At 35.8% G+C, this 6785-nt stretch overlaps 2 long non-coding RNA genes across 2 annotated transcripts; both read left to right on the plus strand.

The window, feature by feature from the left end:
- Positions 1 to 2810: 2810 nt before the first annotated feature.
- On the plus strand, positions 2811 to 3407 carry LOC147557980 (uncharacterized). The gene is made up of 2 exons (XR_015234231.1): positions 2811 to 3106; positions 3226 to 3407. It is a non-coding gene; the product is annotated as an uncharacterized LOC147557980 (long non-coding RNA).
- Positions 3408 to 4049: 642 nt separating this feature from the next.
- On the plus strand, positions 4050 to 4934 carry LOC147557981 (uncharacterized). Its single transcript, XR_015234232.1, has 3 exons — positions 4050 to 4320; positions 4483 to 4688; positions 4787 to 4934. It is a non-coding gene; the product is annotated as an uncharacterized LOC147557981 (long non-coding RNA).
- The last annotated feature ends 1851 nt before the right edge of the window (positions 4935 to 6785 follow it).

Below are 6785 nucleotides of genomic sequence, written 5' to 3' on the forward strand. Positions count from 1 at the left end.
GTTTTATTTATAATATTTCTTGGTTTAATGTCATCAGTAAATTCAATTGCTGTTTTTTTATGTTGTATATTGGTAGTTTAGGACCATTGGTCATCTTCTGAGTTTGCAAATTTCAAGCAAGCTGCAAGTGTAGACAGATCCATCTTGTGAATTTAATCCATTCTATTCTTATTAACGCTCTTTTGGTAATTATTCCATGAGTCTGAATTTCTACTTGCATGTATATCCTGATTCCTGATCTTATTAATGATATGCTCCATGTGCTCGTTTTTTGTATTGAGCATATATACATGTTCTCGACATTATGTAGATTAATGTCGAAGAGGACTATGATAGGCTGCGTGATTGAATCAATTCAGAGTTTCACACACATTATAATTTTGATCGATATGGGTCTTGCACAGAAGAAGGTAAAGATAAGTTGTGGAGTTATTATTTTTTGCTTCTCCTACTGGAGTTCTTTTGTCTAAGAACTGATAATATCCGTTGAGCATGTTGACAAACTTGAGCTTGAAATGTCAATGGTAGCTATTCAATCTATAAGAGAGCTGGTAGATGGAAGCAGTCCATGACTTTCTCAAAAAAGTATAATCTTTACAAATATGCCTTGCCTTCTGGTGATGATGAAATTTCAGAGGATTGCTTGTTTGATCGAGCAGGTAACTCTTCCACACATACCTGTTTTTATATTTACCTCATAGTTATACCACGATTTAGGGTAAGTTAGGATTACAAACTACGAATCTGTTATTATGTGTGTTTATTTGTTTGGTCAAGAGTTTGTTCTGCTTAGGAAACACTAAGTATATCTTTTTAACAATAAGTATGTATTTTAGTAGATTAATGTGGCGTAGTTGTGTGCAGGTCTGTGAATGCTAACACTTGTGCTCATCACAAGAGACTCCTATTATAATTTTGTGTCTGTCTTTTAGTTTGTTCTTTCTAAGTATTTAGGTTCTCCTCTTTTGTTTGGTATAGTTACTTTAATGCAGGTTGATTTGTGTAAGACATATAGTTGGGAATGTAAGACCTAGTGAAGGCCATTTTTGGTATTTGCAACTACGGCAAAGGGTTTGGAGGGTCAAAGCTAATTTGTTTAGTAGGTAAAGTGTCGAAAAGTGAACAATTTCACGTGGATAGTGTCTTCCTTGGTTCAAATTTGGGTGTTTTAGGCGAACTTGTGCAAAACTTATTCTGTGCAAACCTTGCAGCGGAAGTTAAGCTTGAAGCTTAAAAATAATATATGGATCCTTTTTGCTATTTTGCCCTAACTCATTATTTAGTGGAATATTTTTTTTTACTCTACCTGGGTTTGTTTATGTATGCTGCTGGGTCAAGAAACAGTTTTAGGGAATGAATTGGTGGTGGTGGTGGTGGACGTGGTGGAAAAGGAGGAGATGGATATTATAGTAGTAGTACTCCCGAGGGTCAAAGAACAATTTTAGGGAATGAATCGGTGGTGGTGGTGGTGGACGTGGTGGAAAAGGAGGAGATGGATATTATAGTAGTAGTACTCCCGAGGGTCAAAGAACAATTTTAGGGAATGAATCGGTGGTGGTGGTGGTGGACGTGGTGGAAAAGAAGGAGATGGATATTATAGTAGTACTCCCGAGGGTTGTGTTGCATATGAAAATGCTGATTTGCCCTGTGAGCTTGGCAGTGGCAGTGGGAATGACAAGTCTAGTGGCATAACTGCGGATGGAGGTATCATAGGTAAGGTTCTGGACATGGTCCATTCTATTTCTCTTTATCATACTATGCTTTAAAAATCGGTGCCTAGGCGGCACCGGTCACACGGTAATCGGGAGCAAGCCGATCGACTAGGGCATGAAACCCTAGTCGATTTCTAGACCCGAGTTAGTCAGCACCTGGAGCCGACTAGCGCCAAAACAGCTAGTCAGCTAGGTGCCGAGTAACTAGACTGGGTACAAAAAGAAATTAAACCCTCATTTTGTTAGGGTTTCTCATGTGTTAGTACGAATGTACGATCTTTAATCTAGCTGATTAGTATGGAGAGAGAAACATGAAGAAGTCTGTAGCAACAACTTTAGAGGAAGAACTAGAGCTTCAGAGAGAGTAGCAGAAGAAGAGAGCTAGAAGATAAAGTCCAACAGCAGCAAGTCTCGATTTCTTTTGATTTCAATCTGCTCCTCTCTCTCTCTCTCCCTCAATCTCTTTCTTTCTCTCTGTTCTAGACGACCTTCTCACTCTAATTGTTTCTCACTTTCTTGTTTGCTTCTCTTCTCCTCTTTCTCTCTCTCTCTCTCTGCAGCTCTTGACACTTAAAATTGAAAGCTGTCTCTGTTTTTTCTTTTTACTCTCTGTTTTTTCATTAGGTAAGGGTAAAAAATTGTTTGTCACTTAGGAAACATTTTCATACATTAAAGGTATAATTATATATATATATTTAAGTGTGTGTAAATTCTATATGTATATATAATTATATATAATCTCTATTATATAACTTATAATATATATAATTTACATATGATATATTATATATAATATTTTATTATATATTAACCGATGAAATCCGACTGGTCCCAATGACATCCCGCCTGGTAGCTAGGCCCTGGGTGGCCAACTAGTCCCCATTTCCGATTTCTCTTTATCATATGTTTTGCGTTCTTTTCTGGAATAACTGGATGCACATATATAATGCAATGAAACCATATTATGATACATGTGTGTGTGTATGTGTGTGTGTTGTATTAGAGCTTATTCTTTTAGAACTATATTTTCGTCAACAGTGATGGGTTCGATGGAGCATACGTTGTTAAGTTTGTCTGTTTACGTTTCAATCAAAGCAGGTGGAGAAAGTTTTGACAAAAACATTAAACACCTGACTTCTGGAGTCCTCAACCATTCAAACGGAGCTCCCAAGGGTAGATCTGGTGGAACTGTTCTCTTGCCTTTGCATTCCTTGACACTAAGTGAGTGAGTCTGTTATTCTTTCTTTCAAGTATTGGCGGGGATGGTAGTCAAATGGTGGGGTAGTTGTGGTGAAAGAATTCACTTTACTGGTCAGGCATTCTGACTGGTCAGGCATTCTGACTGGAGATGAGTATTTTTCTATTGCTACTGTGAATTGAAGCATATACACAGGGTATGTATCAAGGTTCTCAGAGAGCATTTACTGGTTTTTCTTTTACTTAACTCAAGTATTGTGCTCTTCCGTAGTTAAATAATTAATATACAACTTCTGGGATTTGTTTCTTATTATAGTGGAGGATTGGGTTTGGGCTATGGCCATGCTGGGGTAAATGGAACTATCACGGGGAAACCTTGTCCGAGAGGACTTTATGGGACCTTCTGCGAGGTAGCTTCGTGTTTTGTCAGTTAATGTATCTGAACCGAGATAAGATACTCTTTAACTACTCCTAAAATTAATAGCCATTCAGCTAAAATGCATAGAATCTGTATTCGATAGTAGACATCTTCATAATCAACAGAATTTAATATGCTTGATACTTTTGTGTTTAACCGAGATAAGATACTCTTTAACTACTCTTAAAATTACTATTAAAATTGGAAGGTGGGCAGTGGCAGTTTGTAAGAGTGGAACGTTCACACTTTTTAAATTGATTTTGATTAGAAAGATTAGGGACTTCTTTTTGCAATACTCAATACCCATATTATGTTTTCTGGTATCACGCGGATGAAGTGAATAGTCTGAATCACTGCAGGAATGCCCAATTGGCACTTATAAGAATGTGACTAGATCTAGTACAGCTCTGTCATTCATGCCCACTTTATGATCTTCCACATCTTGCAATATATACAAGTGTCAGAGGTATCTCTTGGACTTCGATTTATTTATTTTGCTACAAAAATACTAGCTGCTCATTGTCTTCAAAAGCATTTTCCTTTTTCTTACTGAACTTGTTCCATGATATCGTGAATCTCTGGGCTTAGTAAATTTCTGAAGTCCCTTACAGGTAATTTCATTATGATCTTTGTCTATTGATCTTCTGAGATAGATAAGGTCAATAAGTTTCTTCCTGAAGTTATTCATTTTTGTTTTGACACACTGTTGTACAACTCTGAAGAGTTGATATATACCTTGGGCGGGCCATGGTTGTTTGGATTTCTTCTCTGTCTACTCATATTGTTAGCTCTGGTTCTGAGTGTTGCCCGAATGAAGTTTGTTGGGACCGATGAATTGTCAGGACCAGCTTTGACGCAAGAACATGGTTCTCTAATAGATCACTCATTCCCTTTTATGGAGACATTTTTGAGGTCATGGAAGCCAATACAACCAAGGAATCCCAGAGTCATTTTGCACAGGATGTACTTTCGGGGCTAAATACCAGAAATTGTGTAAGTTCATCATTCACTTTTTTGTTTGCTTAACTTTTTGAGTTTTAGACTTTAAGACTTTGAAGTTTGTAGCATGTGGTGTACTATTTTTTCATATTATCAAATCTGATTTCGTTATTACTCGATAATAAAGTTTTCACGTCTGTGTGATGCCCATGGCAGATATGAAGATGCAATCAACAGATTCGCTGATGAGATTAATGCTCTGTCTGCTTATCTCCAGACAATCTGAACTTGACATCTATTTCTTCTTATGTTGGTTTTTCCTCGGAGGGGATGAAAGAAAGCTGATCTATCTCGTCTTTATCAAAGATTCTCTGTGTTTAGTTTTTGGATGTGATAACGTTCTTACTACACTAACGAGCCAGGTTTCTCTTCTGGTTTTAACCGATTATACCCTCGGTTAAACTTTTATGTAAAAATCAACCTATATGAGCACATTTTACTTATTTCCTTATATATGCAGTCTGTTCCTTCAACCATTTGGTATCGACTCGTAGCTGGATTGAATGCCCAATTACGCCTAGTTCGATGGAGGCGCCTAAAAACGACGTTGCTTCCTGTCCTCAGTTGGTTAGATATGATAGGCTCCATGTTCTCGATAAGTGCACAAGGTCTGCGTACTTATGACTTTTCTCTTCGAGATAATGCTCACGGTCTGTGTACTTATGACTTTTCTCCAGATAAATTTTCGAATGCATTTTGTGTGAAGCTAATGTCAAAGAGGACTATGCAAGGCTGCGTGATTGAATCAATTAAGACACTTGATAATTTTGATCGGATAGTGGTCTTGCACCGAAGAAGGTAAAGATAAATTGTGGAGTTATTACTTTTCGCTTCTCCATGTGGATTTTTTTTGTCTAAGAACTGATAATATCTATCGAGACTTGAAATGACAATGGTAGCTAACTTATAAGAAAGCTGGTAGATGGAAGCAGTCCATGACTTCGTCAAAAATGGATAATCTTTACTAAGATGCCTTGGCCTTCTGGTGATGGTGAAATTTCAGAGGATTGCTTGTTTGATTGAGCAGGTAACTCTTCCACACATACCTGTTTCTATATTTACCCCATAGTTTAACCACGATTTAGGGTAAATTAGGATTACAGACTACGAATCTACAATTTTGCGTGTTTGTTTGTATGGTCAAGAATTTGTTCTGCTTAGGAAACACTAAGTATTATCTTTCTAACAACAAGTATATATTTTAGCAGATTAATGCGGTGTGGTCGGTAAAAAGAGATAGCTCATTGTGTTATTTATTTGTTAATATGTTTGAATAGTAGTAAGAAACTAAGAATAATACTGATCTGAATTGTGATCGAGTGAAACATAGTTGTTAATTTGCTAATAATCTGCTTTTAGATTTTTGGTGTATGTTGTAGTGTTCGCATACAACATATGCACTTACGAATATGTGAAATTACTACCGTGATGTGTACTTATGTTGTAATATACACTAAATCAGGAGTTCGGCTTTTTTCATGTGTTTGAATGGGTTCTATACACATCAATATATTGATATGTTTGTACTTGTATGATTTTGTTTTTAAATTTTTATATGATAACCTGTGCAGTATTGAGTTAGTATTCTGACTGTTTTTTAAATTTTCATATGATTACTAGGGTTAACAATCCTTTGGTTTTGTTAGATATAGGATTAGTATACAATCATGTTGTACTTTAATTATTTAATTTACTCTTTCTAGCGAAAGTGAATCACTAATCCACCTATCTTATGGATTTGGGAATCCGTTATGGGAGGTTTTTGTTCCAATTGGGACACGGTTCCTGATTCATTCCTATGTACCAACACCATTATGGATGTAATTGCATTCCATTGCTTGTTAAATATTAGCCATAATGCTTCATTGTGCACTTAACTGTTATGCATGAAGTTGGTATTAATTGAAGTCTTTTTTTATTAGTACGTTGTACTATTATCATGTTTTAAATATTTTGACTTGCCTTTTATACACCTTCGGTATTGGATGAGTAGTTATACAATAGGCATGTGTAATATTTTAAATTGAGTATATTTGTGTGTTCTCATTTTTATATTTGTATGGTTCTTACTGTGCATAATTATTAAAATATCGGAGTGTTTTGGTGTATATAGTTTTTAGAGGTAGTATTCTTGTGTATTCTGTAAGGTGTCTATTCCTTTAGAAAATGACTTGTTCTTAGTGTGCATAATTATTAAATTTGTAAACATTTGACACTAACATTGTGGTGCTCTCATTACTGCAAATTTTTATATTTGGTATAAGTGGTTAAAGTTGCCGAGATACAAACGTAACTAATCATAATTATCAGGTGCTCTCGTTTGACACTAACGTTGTGGTTTTATAAGGTAATTAGGCAACATTAATAACAAATCATAATTATGTTGTATTTTACTGGGTTTACTGGGAAAAATGGCTCTTACCGAGAAGAAAAAAGTTTAAGATATTAACCTTATATTT

The sequence above is a fragment of the Eschscholzia californica genome, unplaced genomic scaffold (genome assembly GCF_041429995.1).
Source record: "Eschscholzia californica isolate CP2 unplaced genomic scaffold, dmEscCali1.0.p SCAF_2, whole genome shotgun sequence".
In the NCBI taxonomy this organism is placed as follows: Eukaryota; Viridiplantae; Streptophyta; class Magnoliopsida; order Ranunculales; family Papaveraceae; genus Eschscholzia; species Eschscholzia californica.